The sequence below is a fragment of the Manis pentadactyla genome, chromosome Y, assembly GCF_030020395.1.
Source record: "Manis pentadactyla isolate mManPen7 chromosome Y, mManPen7.hap1, whole genome shotgun sequence".
Taxonomy (NCBI): domain Eukaryota; kingdom Metazoa; phylum Chordata; class Mammalia; order Pholidota; family Manidae; genus Manis; species Manis pentadactyla.
In genome coordinates, this window is record NC_080039.1 from 30,582,755 (window position 1) to 30,607,431 (window position 24,677).

Genomic DNA, 24,677 nt, shown 5'->3' on the forward strand with positions numbered 1-24,677 from the left:
AATTTGTGGCCTTAAAGAAAGATGGTGATCCCCGTTCCCAAACCATGTTTCAGAACTTTTGCCGAAAGAGTCATTTCCCCAGTGTTACAGTTCCTTTAAAAAAGAAATTAGTTACGGTAATTTCAAATTGGTATGCTGAAGGGAGTCAAGAATTCACTCTTTTTTCTAAAATGCCTTTAGTTCATCCCTTAATTATAAGGTTGATTACTGACACTTCTCCCCTAGGCGGCAGTCATGATTACTACTGGATCCACAGATACGAGAAAAAGTTTTCAAAAAGCAGCTTAATTTTGTAACTTCTCCAAAGCCAGCTTTGATCTACATTTTTTAACACTTAAACCAATAAAGGAATTAGAATTTTGTATTTAAATAAAAACGAGAGACTTGACAATGAAATCAAGTAATACAAGTGACCAGTCCTGGCTTTGAACCCTACAAAGCACAGTCATATTTTATTTTGGTTTTCTCAGAATCTAGTTTTTCCGAAAAGTGCCCTGATACATTGAAACATGTCTCTTACGTAGTTTCTTAGAAAGTTTATGGGCAAGATGTTTCTTTCATGCTGCTTCAGTTGAAGTTTCCATTGTTTCCATTTGTTTGGAAACACCCTTTTTTGTATTTACTCTTTTTGTTAATGCTGTACAATAGTTTGGAGATACTAGTTCAGAATTCTATCAGCATTTCCTAGCATAATTAAGGAATTTAGTTTCTGTGATGCTAGCAGAGGGTTATTATTAACTGGGAGAATGAAATGAGATTATATAAACCCATACCTGAAATCTCCAGCTGCTTGCTTTTGGCACTTTGCCTGAACTGTGATTTCTGCCCCTTCAGGTTAAGAGAGCCTTTCCCCCAACCACAGTCAGTTTCTCTGTTTTTTAAGATGTTCTTAATATTAAAGCTTACCAGTTCATTAGTTTCAGATTTTTTTTTCTCATCTCCATGAAACTATGGATAGTTCAGGGAACTTAGCAGAGACTGTTGTGGAAAATTTGGGCAGAGATATTAAAGCAACGTAATGTGGGCCAGGCTGCGTCCTAACAGCGTCCTAACACACCTGAGCCTTATTGCAGACCTTTTCTGCCTCCTGCAGCAGTTGTCTTGAGTTAAGAAGCAAACTCGGCTTCTTTTTGGTCCACGCTCAGCTGTTTATGCATATTTCTCAACCTTGGGCTGATTGGATTAATTCTGCCCTTCCCCTAAAAGGTAGCTCTGCAAGTACCTTCCCCCTCCCACATCTTCTCAAGTCTAATTGTCTATACCTAGGAGCTTTGGCTCTTCCTCTTCTTTTCACAGGGTCGGGACATGTCCTGGGCAAGCCAGCCCTTTGCTTCTCCTGCTCCTGAGAAATGCCAAGATTCTACAGCGCTGACTCCCAACTGCCTTCTCATACCTAGACTTTGGGCTGCTTTCCAGATACCTGCATAAGAAAGCCCTTGTCACTGCTACCCATTCCTACCTGCACCCTTTTTCCTCTTTGCCACCCTGTTCCTTTATCCTTCCCTCCCACCTCCACCTTCTCGTGCACAACGTATAAAGGATGGGAAAAGTACTACGGCCAGAAGTCTCTGAGAGAGGCATCAATGGATGAATATTTAGGCAGCTTAGGGCTGTTTCTGAAGCTGACTGCCAAGGATGCCTCTTGCCTCTTTCGGGCTATTTCGGAGCAGGTAAAAGGAAAACAAATGTGTCTTCCCTATACTGAGTTTTCAACGTTTGAGACATGGCATGGTACTGTAGCTAGAAGACCTGTAGCCCACCAAAGCAAAACTCCCTTATCCCTTCCCTAGTAAAAACATCAGGTCTATAAGCCAATTATTACCTTGCTGTGTGCCTTTACTCGTTAGTCCAAATCTATTGCTTACTTTTGCTATCTTAACTTTTCTAAGTGCCACTTTGGAATGTAAGGCAGATAATGGGGTTAAACAATATTTTGAAGTGTATCTTGATCCTTCTCAGCAACGTTCCACTTCTTTGAAATTTTATGCCTAAGGAAAAATTTATAGGCTTTTCCCCGACAGAGTAGAAAAGCAGGGCAGGGGGCATTGACAGAATCATATCCCCTCATTCTCACTAAAGGAATCACAGATTTTAGTGAGGACTTAATTTCCTAATTTCCTACCTATGTTCTGATTAAGGGATAATGAAGTGTCCAGTTCATAGTCTTAATTTAGAAGCTTCTGTGTCAAATTACTGCTGACAGTGAGCTGGTCTTTCTCTTTTTTTAGTTGTTTTGCAGCCAGGTCCATCATTTGGAAATCAGGAAGGCTTGTGTTTCATATATGAGAGAAAATCCACAACCTTTTGAGTCTGTAAGTAGAATACATACCCAAGGGAGAGTTGTGGATAGAGTATATAGCAGGTGGGAAATGAATTTTGAGCTTCTATGTATGAAAATTATATCATTCTCTCAATAGCAAATATTTAATTTCCATCTGGCTTCCTTCCCCCTGGCTAGCCATGCTTCTGGACCTCCTTCTGTAATTAGACTGCTTTGTACTCCAGTTAAAAATTGAGAAGAAACAGTTAATCTGTATACTTCCAACTACTTTCTCCCCCACACCAAAAATTCCCCAAAAATTAACATTTTGACTGCTGTTATTTATTATCCGTACCACTGTTTTCTTGCACAATTAATCATAGTTCACAAAGGTTTGGCTATGTAAGTGTATATTTAAAAATATGTACAAATACAAACCTCCTCTGCTTTATGTCTGTGCACAATGCTCTTCAGCCAACCAACTTAATCTTTAAAACTTAATTGTAAGGAAACAAATTAGGAAACCTATTTTCCTGTGACAAATTGGTAATTGAAGCACTGTCGCTAATGATTGACTTTAAAACAACTTAGAAGACATCTCTGTGTATGTTGAAGCGTTTGAATTCTTGGAACAAAATAAGGTTTCATCAAGGTGTTTTTTGAATTGTGTCTTTTGTGTGACTGTTGGGTGTTGTGGTTTTTTTTTAAATTTTGTTTAGCTTTTCCAGTACTATTTGTTTTCTTCTGACTATATTTTGGGTATTTCCTTGCTGTTCGAGGTTTACTCTTAATTTTCTCAACAGGTTTTGTTGAATTTTAACACTACGTAAAGGCTTTTATACTTTAAAGCTTATTACCTTAAAATTAATTACAATCTTCACCCCACCTGGGGAAGGATTATTTGTGAAATTACTTTAAATGCAAGATGATGGTGTAAAGCAGTGCATCTCAAGTACTTTTGTGACTACAGATCACCTGGGAATTTTGTTAAAATACAGATTCTGATTCAGTAGGTCTGAGAAGGGCCCATAATTTCTGCATAGTTAAACTCCCAAGTGATGTTTGCTGTTGTTTGTGCATGGCATTTTGAGTAACAGAGATGTGTGTAAAATTTTAAAACTATAAGGATGAATCTCCAAATAATTATGCCAAGGTGCAAGAAGCCAGAACCACCCTCCCACCAAAGTACATCCCATACAATTTCCTTTATATAAAACTCTAGAAAATGCAAACCAATCTGTTGTGACAGAAAGCAGATCAGTGATTGCTTGTGGGTCGGTAGGGCTAAAGAGGGGCACAAGGAAAATTGATATTCACTCTCAAGATAATCATGGTGGTTTCATGACTGCGTACATATGTCAAAACTTAACTGCATTTAAATATTTGCAGTTTATATGTCAGTTGTACTTCAAAAAGTTGTTAAAAGGGTTTGAGGAAAAATTAAAATTTGATTTCACATCTTGTGATATATTTTCATGGAACTAGTCATATAGTCCTTGAATTTTTATTTTTATTTAGGTACTTTACATACAGTAAAATTGGCCATTTAAAGTTGAGTGTTACTAGTTTTGGCAATAATATGCAGTCATATAACTGCCACTGTAATCAAGATACCGAACAATTCCATCACCCCAGAAAGTTGCCGTGTGCCCTGGGCTTTTTTGAAATAAATTTCCTTTAAGATTCTTCAGTTTAACTTGGTAAATGCATGTCTCCTGTCAAGTATGAAATTATTCTAATTATTGGGCTTGCTTGATTCGTGAAAATTGTCAGGTTACTTAAATAGGAATTTCAAAACTAAAAGGCATACTAGTGGATGAAATGCACAGGTAGGTGAATAAGCCAGGATCAGTTCCGAAGATAATTGTATAGTCCATCTTTTCTCCACTCAAAACTTTGTGTATGTGCAAATCTTCTTGAGATGCTGTGCAAAGTCGTAATTTAATACTGAGATTGTTGATTTGAACAAAAATCCACTGGGGGATAATATTGCAGAATATAATCAGATTTCGGAAATAATATGTAATTGGTTAAGTCAAGATTTTTTTTATTTTTGAAGTATGTAGAGGGATCTTTTGAGAAATACCTGGAACAGTTGGGAGATCCCAAGGTAAGATCAAATATGGGGGTTTACACTTTTCAGAATATTTGGAATAGTAACCTAAATATTCATTTCAGCTGTGTCACTTTAGCTAGACTCAACCTGTTTTCTTAAGTAGCTAGCTGATTTGAATCAAATAGTTCTTGCAAAAGTTTGGAGGCTGGCTACAGACCTATTGTTTTGTGTCGAATAATGAGAATTGTGTGTTAAGAATTTTATCATCCATAGACTAGTAAAAGAGTACACACTGGGAACAGGACAAGCCTAAGCCTTTTCACTCTAATCGGGGAGGGGGAATGGTAATGAATGTTACTAGGAGGTTGTTACTTAGAACTCTTCTGATTTGTAGTTATCTTTTTTGTGTGGGAGTAAGATCCATAAACACATTTATTTAAAAATAATGTATGTGATTAGTTCCATAGTTGTGGACTTAAAACACTTGTACTAAATACCCTGCTTACTTCATATTCTTACACTAATTCCATTTTTATTGTGCCTTTTAAATCTTCCATATTAATTGTCCTTGTTAATAACTAACTAAGGTTGTCGTTAGGTCTATTTTATTCAGACTAAGTTTATGTTAATGATTAACTATCACAATATCCCAAGCCTCAAAGCAAGTTATAGAAGTTCTTCATCTAAAGTAGTGCTAAGTATCTAAAAAAACAATTGTTAAACGTGGAAAAACTACCTCCTAGCTGCAGAACATTTTAAAAACTTTATGCACTATTTATATTTAGGAAAGTGCTGGCCAGCTGGAAATAAGGGCTCTTTCTCTAATTTATAAGTAAGTTGAACCTCCTTTTTTCAAAAAGAGAAAGTGTGTGTATGTGTGTGTAAGATTTCTATTAAAGTCCCCTTAGTATTGGGAAAATTTGAGATTTGATGTATCGATACATAGAATGAAGAGACCTAAGGAAAGTCAGTTGGTACAATTTTGGGGTGGAGAACCTCTAGCATTTGTGTACATTTGAAGGGAAGAGTAAAGGACTTTAAGAACTGCTGGTATTATTCCTGTCGAAAATCAGAATATTTATCTTAGAGTTTTTATGTGTTTAATTTTGTGCCTCTTTTGCTTGCACCCTCAATGGAACAGTATCACTTCTAAAATAAATTGGTTCTTAAGGGCAAAAATATTAGATATTACAATGGTGGTTTGTGGTTCTTCAAAGAATTACAATACGTAAGTGTACAGTGTATCTGGTATTAAAATTTCATACGGAAATTAAGAAAAGCCTTTAAAAAAGGCTTTTTAGGGAGGTGATAATGGGGAATTTGAGAAACACTGCCCTACTGCTTTCGCAAGTTCTATTTTGGTCTTTAGAACTGTAAAAGCATTTTTGAAAGCTGTGCGATTTTGAGAAATAGCTACATAATGTAGGTTAGAGGTGTGGAAATCTTGTTCATTTGAGAAGTTTAATCTATTTTGACTCCTTAAAAATTTTTAAGATGGTGAGATGGCATAAACTTTGGTAGGGTTAGAACCCTCTTCTGGGGAGTTGTTCAAGTTAGTATTTTGCAATCTGCTCCTTTCTTAGTTAAGTCCAGCAATAAGTAGTTTTGAAGAGGCATTGGGCAGGCTGATGTCAGTTGTTGGCTTTTAACTCACTGGCACCCAGCTTATAAATTGGCTTGCTTCTGTTTTTGTGTGACCCTCAGGCTAAGAATGCTTTAAAAATTTCTTTAATGGTTAAGAAATCGGAAGACTATTTCATGGCATGTTAAAATTACATGAAATTCAAATTTCAGTCTGCATAAAAGAAGTTTTATTGGGACACAGTTATCTGCATTTGTTTGTGCATTGTCTCTGGCTGCTTTCAGAGCTACAATGTCAAAGTTAAACCATATGGCATGCAAAAACTGAAATGCTTAGTGTCTGGTCTTTACCAAGAAAAAATTTGTCGACCCCTTACCTTAAATAAATGGGAGCCCCCAAAACTCAAAAACATACATACACTTGTTAATCTATCTTTGCTCTTTCTCCCATGTTAAGATACATACATCAAGCAATCCACTGGACTTGACCTACCTTAATTTAGCATTCTTTAGTCTTTTAAACATTTGGATTATTTTATATAAATGAAATATGCAGTTTAAAAGCACAAATACTTGTTCTTACAAGTTTCTCATTTATATACGAAGTTACCTGTTCTCGCCCAACATTGTTTTCTATTCATGTAGACGGGATTTCATTCTTTATCGCTATCCCAGAAAGCCTCCAATTTATGTCACAGATAATGGCCATGAAGACAAGGTAAGAAGATGAGTGAGTGTTTACTAAAGTAAACTGAATGATACAGCTGGCTTACCAGGGCATAGGAAATCCTTTTTTTTTACCTAACTAATGGAAAAAATAAGCATAGTCTAAATGAGAATTTGTCTGCTACCAGCCTTTTCCTCTCCAGTCAGTCCTCCAACCTTAGTATACCATGCTTCCAGATAGTTTTCCTCTGTATCTCAAATGTCAATTCTTTTGAAACTTTCCCAGCTCCCCTGGAGTTATTTCCTCCCTTTGATTTCCTCTAACATGACCTGAAGTAATTACAATATTTATCACATTGTATTGTTTTCATTTCTACGTTCTCATTAGTCTGAAGAGTGTGCTACTACTGACCAGTAGGGTGCTTGGAAAATAGTAGGTTGTTTTGTTGGTTGAGAACTCTCAACAGGTAAACAAATTGTTCTTCAGCATACAATTTTTATTTCAAGAAGATTTTAAGAAAAGCCTTTTATCCTGATTATTTGATTAGTAAATATAGACTGCTCAGTATTTGAGTTTTGTAAGTTGTTTCGTTCCATGGAGCAAAATTCAGGCAACATTTTTATTATGGTGAGAGAAGACTAGACACTGAGAGAACTGTTAAGATGTTTAAGTAACCTAGATAAAAGATGAGAACTACACAGTGGGCTGCAAGAGATAATTTGGAAAATAAGTATAAATTCGGGCACATTGTTTTACTAATGGTACTTCCATCTGTTTTACTCAGCAAACATTAATCCTCTGTAGTGTACCATACACTTTACTGGGCTTTGGGGATACGAAAGTAAATACAACAAAATCCTTGCCAGGGGCCTTAAGGGGTTATCAAGACAGACATGTAATAGTTAACTACAGCAAAGTAATAGATTTTGTAAAGAAGTATGTACAAAGAGCATAGGAAAAAAGCCCTTCACTCTGCTTGAGTTTAGAAAGTTTCATGGTGGTAGTGACATTTATGGGGAATACCAAAAAATGAGTCCAACAAGTATGAAGGTAACCTATTTAGAGGAAACATACGCAAAGGGATGAAAGCAAGAGATCCTTTGGGACTCAAATAATTGGGTGGGGACAGGACAATGCTGAAAAGACAGGCTAGAGTTACATGAGGGGTGTTAGAGAAGAATTTGGCTTTTTATTGTACAGAATAGTCAATTGACGTTTTCTTCTACTATTTTATTATTGACCTTTTAAAACATACAGAAAACCTAGAAGTATTTTACAGTGAGCATCCATATACTCACCACCTAGTTGTCTGTCAGTATTTCGTGTCCTTGTTTTATCATATATCTATCCCATCTCTGTTTACCAGTCCATCTTAATTTTTGGTGTCTGAAGTGTACTTTGAAATACATCAGTACAAGTGCCTCTGAACAGTTTTTAAACAAAGGTGTGACATAGTCTGAATTGTTTGAAGAAGAAGAGTGTTAGCTTTTTTATTTTAGCAATTTTACACAGCATTGCCTGAGGAGATTTAGACACTTAGATCTTTATTAGGACGCTTTAGACCTGCAATTCGTTTGTTTTCCTGGACATTTTATTCTGAGAATTTTCATATAGAGAAAAGTTTTGAAAGAGTTGAGTAGTGAATATCCATATACCCAGCCCTTAGTTCCTACAGTTACACAACTCCATTTTCAAATGAGTCCTATACATCTTAGAGATATTATTGAACTAATTAATGGGAAAGCATCATACATTGGGAGCCATGATACTACAAAAATGCAAGGTCTTTTGAGTGTGCAGCCATGAGAATAGCATGTATAAATCTCATCCTTGAGCTGATGAGACTCTTATTAGCTTATAGAGAGAGAGCTAATACTTATCAGCATTTGTGTATTTACATGCAAAGGATTGTGTATATATGTCTAATTTGGGAGTGTATAAGTGTGTTTGTTCATACTGAAACTTAAGAATGGAAAAGCCAGGTGGCAGCAGAGTATTTTTGTTAGGTGACACCTTGATTTGCCTTAAACTTGTACTGTATCTCATTTTAGGCTCTTAAGATTTGTGTTTGAATTGTTTGGGTTTTCAAAAATGACTATCAGAGACAGTGAGCATTATCAGTGAGCCTTCCATAAAATATATTCTAGAGCAAATTCTCAAATAAATGCCTAATGGTCACCTTGGTTCCTTTCATCGTCTATATTGACTTAACTCTGTATTTTACATAGCTATCCAGTATCAGAGAAAATGCTCCTGGAAACTAGCCATCTTCACTCAGCCTATTGGTCTATCTAGAAAGAATAGAAATAAATTAATATATTAAAAACGAAATAAAACTTAAACCTGGGCATGTAGAGTAAAAAATCAAGTCCCCATTCATGCTCTTAAATCTCATGCTTTAAACTAGTTTGGGTGGGTATCCCTCTGTATCGTTCTCTTTCTTTGCATTTATTTTCTAAATGTAGATGGGCTCAACTTAACATTCTGTTACTTGTTCTTTTCAAATATCTATCCTCATCAATAATTCAGATCTCCATCATTTTTTCACTACTTTATTGCCATTACATCCCACCTGCCTACCCCCAACGGACAGACCAACCACAAGTTTATATGAAAGAATTATTTTATGTTGGGATACCACCAAGAACATGAAAGCCATCATGCCTAGTTTTGCCTCTTCTGTCAAAATTGAACTCATTGCTACTTGAATAGAGAAATTGTACAGTCATCTTTCTTCTTTCCTGCTTGTTCATCAGTTTTGGAACTGGCAACGTTTTTATTATGTTTTTTTAGTTTATTATGTTTAGTTTTATTGTAACTACTCCTTAATAACTACCTTCAGTTATTAACCTTTCTTAGTTTGAGTTCCCAGTTCTAGTCCAAAATACAGAGGCTTCTCTGCTCAAATCTGCTTACGGTTCCTTGTGGATTAAAAAACTCCTCTTAAATGTAAATACCCCTTGGGGTGGGTAAAACTTAAAAAGTTAAACTTTTCTGTGAGTAACTTTAGCTTGACACTTGCCCTCAGTTCTCTGAATTGGATTATACTGTTGGGATTAAAGTTGTGATCTCAAACAAAAGGCTAGGGAAGAATTAAAAATCTAGAATCAGAGAATTTGATTATTGGGAGAAGTTTGCCCAGGGTAGTGTAAGAAGGTAGAAAAAACGTAAAAAATAAAAATAATAAAATAATTAAAGAGTAAAAAATTAAAAAGATAATTTTCTGCCAAGGAACTTTGGTGGCAACATCTTCCCATAGAATCACCTTTGGTACTTCAGGTTGCTGATAACCAGAGATATCTTCAAATTAGGCTAAATCACTAAGGATTACATCTCTTACACAAGACACAGGGTTTTGAACAAAAATTCAAAAAGGTTTTGGAGCAGTTTATAAACATATTTCCTCACATGGAACTAGGGAGCATTTTTACTGAAATAGTTTGGTTAGGGAACATGACCTTTGAATTGATGTTTGGAAAAACTAGGATACAAAGGAATCAACTAAGAAATTAACTCATTCTTTAGCCATCTGAGTGCCTTAATTCATTAAGGAAGTCTCTTTAGTAGTATTGATAGCTTGTTATTTTGTACAGTGGAAAACATATTTAATAAAATTGAAGTCCCTTCCTAATCCCCCATACTCTGGGTTTGGGGTATTTGAGTATTTGACCTAATTTTTCCAGTCATTTTTAGAAGTTAAGCTAAGTCTTTTAACTTCTGGTAGGCTTTCTGTTTTATTTACCCAATTTGTAGAAGTTCCCATGTTTTGCAAATCTGTACATCAATACTTGTTTCTTGTATTTACAAGGCTTACAGTGAAGTCTGAGCAGGGGTTTTAATTTTAACCTCGGCATTTAAAAGTCACTGTCAAGAAAATCTCTGAGGTATAGCTTGCATTTATCTATATGTAAATTTTTAAAATCACTTTTATTCAGCTTTATTGAGATACATTTGGCACATGCTGGATGAAATAAGAGACAAACACTGTATGATATCACTCATATGTATAATTCAGAAATCACTGTTTTTAAAAAGACATCAGTTTCTGATTAGCAACTTAATTTCAGGTAGTTCATGGTTGTAAAATGTGTCACATTCACTTAATTGTTCTGTGTGTGGTTTTTTTCTTCAGATTCTACTCTGCTCTTCAAGTAATGGGCATTATGATTCTGTATACTCAGAACAGTTTCAGTCAAGTGCTGCTGTTTGTCAAGGTACTTGAGGACTTTATAAATGTTTTGGTGTGATTTCAGGTGATTTGTTGGCCATCTTTAAATTCAAGGACCCACCATGAATAGCTCTTTTAAAACCCTGTTGATACCTATTGAATTTCTATACTGGTTAATAGCTGTTTACATTGTTATAAAACCACCTTATTTTGATAATTTGCATTTTGGTCATTTCTTCCCTTAGCTATATTGTATGAAATTCTCTATAAAGATGTGTTTGTTGTGAATGAAAAAGAGTTGAAGACTGCAGTTCAGTTGTTTCGAAGTAGTTCCAAAAAGAACAGAAACAATGTGACTGGCAGTGAGGATGACCTTATTGACTACAAGAGTTCAACTCAGGATAGGTAGTAAGGGGAAAGGGGAAGTCAATCACAAGATCGTTGATGTTCATGTTTCTATGCATCATCATTTGAAAGTGGAAGGGACCTGGAAGCTTATGACTTAGACTACACATATGAGTGTATGTATATGTGTATTTATAAGGATATACATTTTTTTAAGGGGGAAAGAGAAGTTTTACCAAAAAGATAGCCTGTACTGTGAGTTGCTCAGGCTTTGGGGGGTTCGGTACAAGTTGGGATCTAATTTTTTCATTGCCAGAAGAGACTTTAGAACTATTAAATCCCATGATTCTCAAACTTCAGTTGTATACAAATTGTTTAGGGTGCTTGTTAGAAAGGCAGATTCTGGGGCCTACCTTCACAAAATTTGATGTCAGAGTGAAGTTAAGAATCTGCTTTAACAAGTACACCCAAGTATTCAGATGTAGGTAAGCTGTGGACCACATATTGACAAAAAACTGATTCAGAACCGGCACCATCGTTCTTTAGAAGGTGACTGAGGTTCAGAGTGGTTACTTGACACACATCCATCTAGTAAAGAATCTCTCAGGCTAAGACTAGTTTTAGAAGCTTTTGAGTGTCTGCTTTTGGTACCCCTGAGTATGTAGATTGTGGCAGCTATTAAACAGATTTAGTCAAAAACTTACATTTAAAATTGTAGTTTTATATTCTTGATTCCTAGTTCTGTCTGGAAATTCAGATAGGTTTGGTTCCAGTAAGGTATCACATTGTCTTTTTTTCATGCAGTTCTATTTCTTGGATGTTTAATGCTTGCGATTATTTTCTTTTTTTGGTAGAAGAGGGGTTTTTTTGGGTGTTTTTTTTTTAAAGCTTACATGGGAGTGCAGGAGGTAGCTGCCATATATCAGGATAAAAGTTTCTTTTCACTGATTTTGTCTTAAGGGCTTCAGGCTTACAGAAACTACAGTAGTAGGAAGTCAAGGTATATTAGTTATCTATTGCGTAGCAATATTACCACAAACTCAGCAGCTTAGAATAACACACTTATCTCTCAATTTATGTGGGTTAGGAGTCTGGGTATAGCTTAGCTGGGTTTTCTGCTTAGGGTCTCACTCTAGTATGCAATGAGGATGTTAGTATTGAGTTCTTACCTGGAGTTTTGACTGGGGAAGGATCCACTTCCCTACTCACATGGTTCTTGGCAGCATTCCGTTCCTTTCAGCTGTAGGACTAAGATTTTTTTTCTGGCTGTCAGCTAGAGGTAACCCTCAGCTCTTTACTACATGGGGCTGGAGAACATGGCTACTTGTTTTCTTAGAGTCATAGAGCTACCAGCAACATAGTCATTACATTCTTATGTTAATGTAATGATACACATCCTATTGGTTAGAAGCAAACTTAGGGAGAGGGGAATCACAGAAGGGCATGATTATAGGGGCCATCTTTAGAGTGTTTCCCCACAGGAGGTATGAAATATAGGAGGTAATCTTCTGAGTATACTTTCAGAAAGGAAGCATAAAGGTAAATGTTGGGATGAAAAAGTATTTGCCTCATTTTTAGAACTGAGCTACTTTAACCGCTAGGTGGTGCTGCAGATGTCAGGCTTAAGACTTCTTAGCTTCTGCATTTATATAAAGCTCTTTGTTCTAAATCTTTTTAATTAGGACTGAAGAGTTAGGTGCCTGCTGTGATGCTGAAAATATACCAGAGGAGTACAGTGAAGGAACAGATGAAGCAAAGGTTTGAGATTTTCTAGGGCAAAGAAATTTCATATTCTTGGCATATGGCATCATAACTTAAACTAGTTAAGGTCAAATAAGTGCATTCTAGTTAAATGGGGTGGTGGAGGAGTTGATGTTTTCCTTTGTGGAGGTCTTAATCTGAAAATGTAAAATACATGCTTAATGTTCTCTCTATTTGTATTCTTCAGGAATTGTAGATTTTTTTTCAAAGTAAGCCAAACCCTTGATAAATTTCAGCTCTTTTCAAGTTATATTACAAACCCAATAGATAATTAGTTTGTATTCAGTCTTGTGATGCTAAGGTTTCTTTTTGTCATTAAAAAATATAATAACCCTGTTCTGCAAAGAAAATAGTTGATAACCATGGTTGAAGAAACAGGAGAAATGTTACCATCTGTATAGGCAGAAAATCAAGCAAACCTTCCATTTGAAGCTAGCTATGTAGGACATTATTACAGTAATCACTGTGTATGCTTCAAGTGCTGATAATTTGGGGAAAGAATTGAACATAGTGAAATCCTCAGAAGTAGAAGAGTAGAAGAAGGTAATTCCTTTGGAAATCATAACAAATTTTGACGAAAGGAAACTTTTCAGATTTTTTCCCAGTGATTTTAGGGTATAGAAACACTTGCACCTCTGTGTGCATATCAAGATGAGACTCGTTGAATATTTGTGACTGAATCTTTAATGCTGGTCTGTATTGCATTGATTTATATATATGTCATGTCTTGAGTTGTTGGCTGCTTTAGACAAAATTTCCCTTCTGCCATCTTTTTAGATCATTTGCATAATTGCTTCTTTAGTCTCCTCACCTTTCAGATGCAATAAATAAAATTTATTGTGGCATGCATTTATTCTTTTAATAAAGAAGGAAAGGAAGCCATATGTACATAATTTTTTAGAAAAAGAACCTAATTCTTCCTTCTTCATAGAAGGAAGACTTAAGCTAAGGATGGGGAGTTTGTAGCATGATTATTTTTATTTTAGTCTCCAGGAAACCAGTCAAAGATGCCCTTCTCCTACAAGGTGCTCAAAGCCCTGGATCCGGAAATCTATCATAATGTAGAATTTGATGTTTGGTTGGACAGCAGAAAAGGTAATGACATGTCAACAGAATACTTCTGAATCCTGACAGATCCAGGAGAATGATTTTGCAGATTGTTTCTAACAAGAGATGTTATTAGATGTCAATGTACTGTTATGTCAAAAATAAAACAGCCTGGTACTTTTTAGCTTAATACATGGTTTAAATCTAAAGGAGGAAACAAATAGACTTAGAAGTGAGGATGGATCTTAGAATCTGATGTTTATCTGGGACATCAACTTTGCAAAGACTGTGTGGTGATAGTGTGTAGATAGCTAGGACTACCAGACACTTAAAACTGGAAATAAGCTTATTTAAATTGTTAAGACTTCCCTCATTGATAATACATCAGATGTCTGCAAACCATGGCCTGTGGACCAAATCTGACCTGCCACCTGTTTTTATGTGTTCCATGAGATAAGAATGGTCTCTATATTTTTAAGTGGCAGAAAAACTTGAAAGAACAGTGTATTGTGACACATGAAAATTAAATGAAATTTAGATTTCAGTATCCAAATTTCAGTGACAGAGTTGAGTAGCTGGAACAGTCTTTGTGGCCCACAGAGGTTAAAACATTTACTATGTGGCTCTTTACAGAGAAAGGTTGCCAACCCTTAAAATAGGTCATTGTTTTCTCTTTTTTAGGTAACTAAGTTGATCAAAGTAAGCCTTAATTTCTACCTTCAAGGTAGCCCTTAATGTTTAATATTCAACAACTTGAACTTTGCTGAACCTAGCTATAGTTAACAATCTAGAATGAGGTTATGACCTCATGGAACACAAAATGTTGTTAACAATAAGAGACTACTTGAGGAAGCTGTATAGTGATACTTTTTTTTAGCTTTTTTCTTTTTTTTTTAATTGAGTTGTGTTACTTTTAAATGGTACCTTATTGCTGTTTGACCAATATTCTAAGATTACAACCTCCAGTTTCCACCTATTTGTGTTTTGTAGAACAAAAATATTCTGGCAGGTCTCCTTAAATAGATTTAGAGAAAAACCCATGAAGAGAAATAGAATGACTCATTAAAACTTTTTAAAACAAACTTAGCTTATAGTGGTAGCATTATCAAAGACCCTGATAAAATTTACAGAATCAAATGATGTAGAGCACTTGAGCTTGACTCTTCATTTTCTCTTAATAGAACTTCAAAAACCTAATTACATGGAGTATGCTGGGAGACTGTACTATTTGGGAGACATGTGTCAGGTTAGTTCTTTCTTCAAAGAATTAGTAATATGTTTTTCCAAATAATTAGTGGCTATAGTTATTAATATAAAGTTTAGAAAACTAATTTACAAAGTGCTAGAAAAATGTGCCTTCTAATGTTTGTGTTAAATTTTAATTACAAATGTTTGTGATTAGATATAAGGCTCTTTCAGCATGTGCTGCCTCCATTGAACCAGACTGCCAGTGTTGATTATCAACTGGTTTAATAAGTACACGTCTGAACTCCATTTGGGAGAACTGATCTTTTTATTTGGCAGAAGCCAGATAATGTCTATCAACCTGAGACTAGATATATTCTTACTGTCTCTTCCCATTTCAGGTTCACTTGGATTCAGGTGGAAGATACTATAATGCTTATATTCAGGAAGTTGGGAATGAGAACAATTCAGTAACAGTCTTCATTGAAGAATTGGCAAAAAAGTGAGAATATAATAAGTTGTTGAATTACCAAAATCTTTGGCTCTTGATGCTTTTTTGTTGAGAATTACCAGCATGCTAGTAAAAGAACCCAAGTTATATCTGGTAGAAGCTTAAGATAACTTACTTCAAATTGTAAAAGCATATGCTGAAGTATGATGTTTCAGTATACGTACTTGTATAAAAGTTTCCAAATCCTAGGCCTTAGCAAACTTATTAGGAATATTAATACAACAGAATTCTGGTATAAAACTGTTCAGATGAATTAGAAAGCTGCTTTGCTAACTGAGCCTCTGCCAGTTGAGAACATTAAACTAGGTTATGCTGTCCTAACAACCAAAGAAATCTCAGGGTTAAACCAATAATGCTCATTTCTTGTTTAGCTAATGTTTACAGTCTGTCAGAAAAGAGGACCCAGTCCAGCAAAGGCTCTATCTAGGCATATGTTTCCATGATCACAGTTAGGGAATGAGACCATGACAAATCATGTGCAGGTTCTTCAGGTATCTGCTCACATTTTATAGGCCAAAGTGGGCTACACAGATGAGCCTGAAGTCAATGGGGGTGGGAAAATATAATCCTCTTCCAAGGAGAGGGAACAAGTATTTGTAAACTTGTCTATCACAATCTCTCCTCTGGAACAGGATACATGCTATAAATAGCTATGAAATTGTACAAACTATTGTTAGATTTTCTAGTCTGAATAGAAAACCTTAACAGATAGCTAGTGTCAATGGTTTAAGTAGAATACACTTGAAAATGAAGCAGGAGGGGTTGGGGTATGTGTAACTACTGAGAATCGAGTCTTGTTGCAATGGCTTCATGGTGACATCTTTAAAATTTTAAGGCATGTTGTTCCACTGGCTAACTTAAAACCAGTTACCCAAGTGTCACCTGTTCCTCTCTGGAATCTTGTGCTTGTTCAGAAAGGAAGAGGTTGCCAGAATACTTCGGGGATCTCTGGCCCAGAAATGGGTTTGTATGCTGAAGGTTTTATTATTTTCCCCTTCTTGTACTTGTCTATATTGTATTTTTTTTAAGGTATAACATAAGATAGAGTTTCTCAACTTTAGCACTGCTGACATTTTGGGACAGATAATACTTTGTTTTGGGACGTGGTCCTATGTATTGTAGGGCGTTTACCTACATCTCTGGCCTCTGTCCATTGAATACTGGTAGCATCCTCTCCCCCGTTGTGCCAACGAAAAATGCCTCCAGACATTGCCAAATGTGCCCCAAGTAGCAAATTTATCCCTGTTGAAAATCAGATTCCTAGGGGATTTTGTATAAAGTTAAGCTGAAATAGATTTTAGAGACAAGATTTCTCAAAAGAATGAGGACAAACACCTCACAGAAGCAGCCAGGGATATTAATAGGCATACTTTCTTGGGTAATAGTAATGTAAGCAATGAGAATGACTTTTTTGAGGACCAAAGTTGCCTATACAAAAGATAGAGTTGAGATGTCTATTGATAGAGATGACCTGCTCATTTTGCTTTTCCAAATACAAAATGTCCCTCCCTGTATTTATTTGGTTTGTTAAAAAAAATCCGATAGTTTTAGGCATTTGTGAGAGTTGGGAGGAGACACTACATCTTTTGGTTTGGTTATGAAGTTTATTTGCTGCCTCTTGGTTTGCCTGAAAGCTACGTCAGACGTGAACATGAAGCAACGGAAGAAGATGTTCAAGAAAGTTAGAGGAAAGGAGATTCATATGACTATGGCTTACAGCAAGGGAGACACTTCGTTCCCGCCAAGACTTCAGCAGAGTACACGTTACGGGCATAACCAGTCACAGGAAGCTGGCAGTACTACGTCTAGTGAATATTCTCATCCTCAACATTCATCTCAGAGACTCAGTTGGATATATGGGATGCCCAGGTAAGGCTTTACTGACTTTAACGATAATGTACATCTCTATTTACATACTGTAAATCATTCCTGGACAGAATCACTGTAGAATTTAGAAATATCTTAATAGTTTACATTTCTCTTATAATATCTGCCTAAAGGGAGCATAGAGGATAGAAGTTATGTATACTTAAATTCTCGTCTAATAGATGTATTGGAAGATAAGTATTCTCAGAGTCTAGGGAAATGCGGAGCAGTTGGAAGAGATGCTAGGTGATAGAATGCTATCAAGGTGAGCGCCATAAGTGTGGCATTATATTCTTGAATGATGGATAGACCTAATACCAGTGGTGAGGAGAGCAAGGCTGTATTTGGATGATTTTAGAATGATGTTGTTTATTCTGTTTAACTTGAAGAACTGACTTCTCAAGCACTACTGAATAAAGAATTATATTTTCCCATCCCTCTGTTCTTAGGGATTCATCTTGCTTTATAAATAGGCACAATGTGGAGGGCCCTAAAGTTGGTTTTTACCCTGGCCCAGGTAAAAGGTGCTGCCAGAGCTATGATAACTTTTCCTATAGATCTCGGTAAGTGAATATTCAGTGTTGAAAGAGAAAATGGGTAAGTTTGGCTTCATTGCTAAGTAACAAATATGTGATCTAAATTTTTTTAAAGTTTCAACATTGAGATGTTTGAATTGTTACTTAGAAATTAGAAACAAGTTACTACCATGTTCTGTCATTTTTTTCTCCTTCTCATACTCTGAAATACTTAAGTTCCTTTAGGCGTAGTCAGCACCAAATGCATTGTGTGAATAAGAAGAGTGAGAATAGCTTCGCTCCCGAGAATGGACAGATGCCCAGGGGCTTGGAAGAAACCATTACTGTTTGTGAAGTTGAAGAAGAGAGTGAGACTGTTTATCCAACTATACCTGTAAGTAGGTCAAAGCTTCACTCAAAAAGCTGTTTACCTTTCCCTTTTCCTTTTTTTTAAAATAAAGGCTATGTGGATAAATTTTAGCTTTTTACACAGACAACCAAATAAAGCCCTTCTGATAAACATGAGTTTTGCATCTTAGAGCTTTTAAAGGTGAAAAACTTATTTTTTAAGCTTTTCTTAGAGATTTGTTGATAGAGGTGGACAAATAATTTGGGCAGTATTTTCTGTTTTCTTGATTATTATTTCTTCATTTTTCTAATGTCACGTACATTTAATATATTTATAACTCTTTTCTCCTGACTACAGAGGCAGAGAACTGCATGTGTATGTTTATGTGTGTGTGTGTGTCTTTGGTACAGAATCATGGAGGACCCTCTACAATGGTGCCTGTTCCTTCGAGACACTATGTTGAAAGGCAAGGACATAGCTCAGGCACACAGACTTTGAATTCAGAGGAGGGCAGTGACCAGAATGACAATGGTGAGTCAGTTACAATTGTATAAATGTTTTTTTTGAAGATGATTCTGTGGCATTGTAGATTCAAAGTTTTGTGGGTATATATTCTGGTTTTTGAAAGTTACCAGTTCTTGTGTTAGAGCTTGTTAGGTTTTTGAAGATGTTTTGGTATTGCTTAGAAGAACAGACTTCTATTTCTGTAGGCCACTAAATTGTTATAACTTATTTTCAGGTCTCTGCATATGTCTTTAGTGAATTTGATTTGGTGGGACTCCAGTATGGAAAACAAATATTCCTTATTAGTAAAACACTATTCATGTTGTCCTCACAATTTGTATAACTACTTTAGGCTTTTCACATGACTAGCTATTATTTTACGAGACTTCTATGAGATAACTCTTTCATCCAAAGTAATTAATCTCCTTTGTTGATGAACATTACTATTCACTGAATCCTATTGACCATCCACTGTACTAAGTAATTATATTGATAATTTAATAAATACTTTATCCCTCTGATGGATGTGGTGTCCTTATTTTGTATATGAGGAAACTGAGATAGAAAGGGTAAGTGACATGGCCAAAGTCATACTCTTGGTAAGTGACAGAGATTTATATTTTTAATAATTGCTTCATTTAGATATCTGCATACCACACAATTCATCTATCTAAAGCATACCATTCAGTGGTGTTTAGTATAGTCAGTGTTGCATACCTATCATCAACACAATCAATTTTAGAACATTTTAATCATCCCAAAATGAAACCCTGTACTCATTAGCAGCTACTCCCCATTTTCCGCCCATCTGCCTCCACCCAGCCCTAGGAAACCACCAGTCTGATGTCTGTCTGAATGGATTTGTCTATTCTGGACATTTCATGTAAATGGAATCATGTAATATGTGATTCTTTGTGACTGGAAGAGATAAATTTGAATTTAGGTTTGTCTGGCTCTAAAATGTATACATATATGCCCTTAACGGTTGTTACAGTGCCTCTCACCACAAGTGTGCTTATTTTTACCATTTTACTGTAAGGTGGCATGCCAACTGAAGCATTTCTGGAGGAATTTGGTGATTAAAGAGGTGCAAAGCAGTCTGAATGACTTAACAGTCAAGTTGCTTATTTTCTTGTGATGCTCCTCTTTCTGTTACTTATGTAGAAGGAAATAGATATTTCCAGAAATTTAATAAGAAAACATGTAGCACAGGATCAATCTGTGAAGACTTTGTAGGTGCATGTGCTTAAGGATGTGTACTCCCTGCTCTTTTACTCAGCATGGTCCTTTTGTCTTCACCCTTTAGCCTGGTGGGTTCCTTCAGATGTACTGCTCACTTGTAGTGGCATAATCACAGTCTTTGTTTCTCACCTTAAATCCTGATGTTTGGAGTGGTTGCATGCATGTGTGTTTGATAAGTGATGTGTTTAAGAATCAAATCCAGTTTTGACCTGTGGGGTTTTGCTTGGTGGAAAACTGTCCAGTTGAAGATTGACTTTCTATGCATTTCAATGGCATAGCAATCGTAAAGCAAAGTACCAGAATCCACTAAGCCATCCTTTGAGAACAAACCGATTTTAAATGTATTATTTACCTGAAACAGGTGGAAAAAACAGATGAGGCATGACATATCTGTAATGTTTAACCTTTGCAAACTATGGATTATACTCAGATTACTTTGTACACCATTTACTCTTACGTCAAGCACCGTGTCCTTTTCCCCCATCCCCACCTATTGATGAGCTAGGTTCTGTTATCCATGTCTTATGGTGAAGAAATTGAGATACAAACTAAATAACCTGCCTAAAGTAATACAGTTCATCAGGATTCAAATATAGACAGTCCTAACTCTAGAGCAATGAACTTAATCACTGGAAAAATTGGACATAGCTGTTTTTCTTTTTTTAACCTCTGCTTGACCTCTAAGAACTAAGGGAATTTTCAGAGGAGAGATTTGTATTGTTTACAGCCAATTTCTGGCTGTAATATCTCCAATCACTTGTTTCAAGTATGTATACATTTTGGCTTTGAACGCGTATCAATAAAACTTGAGAAAAAGCAAGTTTTATTTGGCCATTTGGCTCTGCTGAGCTAAAAAGCCCTACACGAACATCCTTCTTCTGTCTTTTATATAAATGCAAAGAATATATGTATCCTTCAGGTCAGTGAGCTCTAGATGTAATCTGACATTAATCATTATTTTATAAAATTTCAGACTCTAAAATAATGCTCACTTTTTACTTTACTTTGACTATATTCTCTAGAACCAGACTACGAAACTTCAGATGTTCATAGCACAACTGAATCTACAGCAAACTTGGTAGGTATTTAACAATAATGGCCAGCACCTATAGCTCCTACTGTGTACTAGGGCACTGTTCTAACAGCTATACATATAAATATATTTTAATCATAACAATCCTATAAGGTATTTAGGGTATCATTTCCATCCTATGGATGAAGACACTGAGATCCAGAAATCAAGTAACTCATTCAAGATCACACCCCTTTTCCGAAATTAATCTGTTTATAGATATTCCTAATACATGTCAATACAAGAGGAAATTAAAACATCAGGCATGATATTTTAGAGGATTTTATCACGCTTTTTGTATTAGTAGGAGTGGTCCATAATCTCACTTAATATAACAAAAGTTTGCCTCTTGGTCATGCTGCATGTCCAGTGGAGGTCTACAGGAGGGCTCTGCTCAGGGACTCAGGCTGATGGAAGCTCCAACCATGATTTCCAAGGCAGGAACCAAAAGGTAGTGAATGGTGCACTGCCTCTTACAGCTTCCACCTGGAGATGCTATGAGTCACTTTCTTTGCACTTCTTTTTCATCAGCCAGAGTATGTCCCACCGAAGAATCTAACTTCTCTGTGCCTGGAAGTCAAAAAGCTGGAAATATTTTAAAAGCACTTAAGGACTAAAACAGTTCAGCTCAAACTCCCTCCTATAGGCAGAATGCTTGATTTTACCTCAAGGGTGTCAACCCCAAAATCACGTTCAGTGTAATTAAACTCAGTCCAAGGTTTCTGGGAAATGTGTAGTGCTTTCTGTATTGTGTCCAGATGTGGCTCCTCTTGATCTGGAAGCCTAAAATTAAAGAGACAAAATAATTTACCTCCTACACACCCAGGTTATGACAGGGGAGTGGGGACTGAAAAACTGCAGTAAAAATTCCCACTTGGGGAAAATGGGAGAAACATTACCTGCTTGTAACAAGTGTGTTATGATAGACATTGTGAGGACCCTCAGCTGAGGCCTGGGGACTGCTCCCCAGAGGGGCTCCCTCGTTCACTGTTTTCCAGAACTCTTGGGTACTCAACCTACTTTTTACTTATAGGAAATTGGGGGCCCAAGGGACATTTTATCTCAGTTGCACAGTTTTAGTTGTTATAGTTTCTTCGACTGATTTACTATGCTGCTGCTTTGGTTCCTGTTAGTTTCAAGTGCCAATAGCCATACTGCCAGTTCTTTTTTTTAAATAGATATACTACTTAGATTTGCTATAATTCTTTGCTTTCTTATTCCTATGTCTCTCTCTTACCTAACTGCAGATACCTTGAGCTTATCAGGAATTGATGGAAGATCCATCTTTGGATGCTTTTTCATGAGCCATTTTGGTAAAGTTCAAGATTCATTAGGTGCTATATCCTTAGTTTGGATTCTTGCTTTGAAGCCAAGTTTTAACTGTTCTTTGTTGTTCAGAGCATTTATCAATTTTATCTGTATAGTTGTGTGTTGAAGCAGTTGCTTCCACCCTACAAGTTTCTGTATTCAAGGACTCTATTCCCTTCATTTTTGCCTGCAAACTACTTTTATATACATGTCTGTCTTAGGATACCTTATTAAACTCGTCTACTAGTAATCACAATATGAAACTTACATTGTTTTCTAAATCTCTTCCCCCAATGGCTTCAAGTTCATAATCTTCTCAAGTTAGGTTTTTGTTACAGGAGCACCCTACTTCTAGTTACCAACTACTGTTTAGGCAGGTTAGCTGTAGTATCAACCTCTGAAAATCTCAGCAGCATCACACAGGACAGTTTTCTTGCTGATATTGTATGTCCAGTGCAGGTTAGTTGCAGGCCTTTTTCGTCATAGTCACTCAGGGACGCAGACTGTTGGACTTGGGCTTTCACAGTCACCTAGGCAGGGCTAAAGATAGGAAATTGAACACTGGTTCTTAGTATTTCTGCTTGTATTTCATTGGCCAAGCAAGTCACATGGCCATACCTCACTTTAGATGAGGCCAGAAGAGCAACCTACCATGTACCCAGGAGAACTGGAATATCTGTGAAGAACTTGAATAACTACCCTCCTTTCTCTAACTTTGATTAATTTTAACTTTGATAGCTTCAGGTACAAGATTTTTGTTTTTACTGTTTAGGCCATCTTAGGAAGGTGAAAACTATGATGTGTAATTCTTTTCCCCTTACTTCTCCTTTCCTTTCTTTGCCCATCTAGAGAAATAGGTTTTTCCCCCTCCATCATTACTAGTCTCATATCACGTGTCTCTTAAAATAGCCTTTCACTTAAAACAGCGACTTGCACAAAAAAATGAAGAAAACAAGTAAAAAATCTTAACATCAGGGATAATAAGAGTAGACATTTCTTTCTGTTCACTTATTTTCACTTGCCACATATTCTCTTTTGTTCTGAATTTACTTTATCATACATCACCAGTAGCTTTCAATCTCTTCATAATATGCTCCACTTCTACCCTCTAGTCACCAAATCCATAGCAAGTTCCTATGTAGTTTTTTCACAGCATTCTGAGGGGAGAGGACCAATGCAGAACTTAGAGATTTCTGGGCACAGGACTTCTGAAAAACCATGAACATTTATTCTTACATCTTATTTCCATGCCCAGTTCTCAACTGAATATTTTCCTAGAGTTTAAAATTGATACTGGATCTTCAGAGCCAGGGCCAAAGATTTCTTTTTGGCAGGTGCTTTGGCTATAGTTGAACAGACTTTAGAAACATGCAATCTTACGTCCATGTAAGTTAGGCTCACCTTTGTCACAATGTGATTCCTCTTGTTTCCTGTGATTACTTCCCTTGATACCCTCTGTGTTATCATTATTACCAATTTCCACTGCTAGTTTTTCTTTCTGTCATGACAATTTGCCATGCATAAGTCTGAGCATTTTAAAATCATTTTACTTTGACAAAGACAAGGTCTTGAACCAGAGGGGAGCAGTGTTTGCACTATACTACATCCTTCTTGGATAGGATGTGGCTGAACAACCAGATACCTTACCTTTGTCTTAAGTTACATCTTCGAATGGCATGCTTTCTTTTAGCAAAACTGCTGCTGGTCCTACTGATGTTGAAGCTTCTAAGGCAAGGAAGGCCACGAAGAAAGTGTTTACATTACAGTCCTCCATTTTATTTTAGTATCTACATTGGGACTAGAGTTGCATATGATCAGGATCTCTGTAGATCAGAAATAGAGCAGTCACCTCAGTCAGGCAGCAGATTGATACCTTCTGGAATATTACCTTAGTAGTCACTTCCAAATTTGAATACTTTGAGGATGTACCATATTTGCTTAATTTTAGGAGATGTTGAAACACAGCAGATTTTTTTATTAATGTGTTGTGTTATTTGGTTTCTTGATTTCCCTTCATTTAACTATATTTCTGTATTCATTAAAGTCTCTTCAGGACAGAGGACCATGTTCTATGTCTCCTCAGGACACAGTTACCTCATACAACTACCCCCAGAAGGTAATCTTCATTGTGTTATCAAGCAGTTGCAATGGTCTGAACAGAGGAGAATGATTTTTTCCTCTTGTTCACTTTGCCCTTCATCATACTTTCAAGAAGCTACTTATATTTCTATATTAAGTAT

General features: G+C 36.2%; 1 pseudogene; it reads left to right on the plus strand.

The window, feature by feature from the left end:
* LOC130682115 (putative bifunctional UDP-N-acetylglucosamine transferase and deubiquitinase ALG13) overlaps window positions 1–24,677 on the plus strand; it is a 101,901-nt pseudogene that overhangs the window by 60,770 nt on the left and 16,454 nt on the right.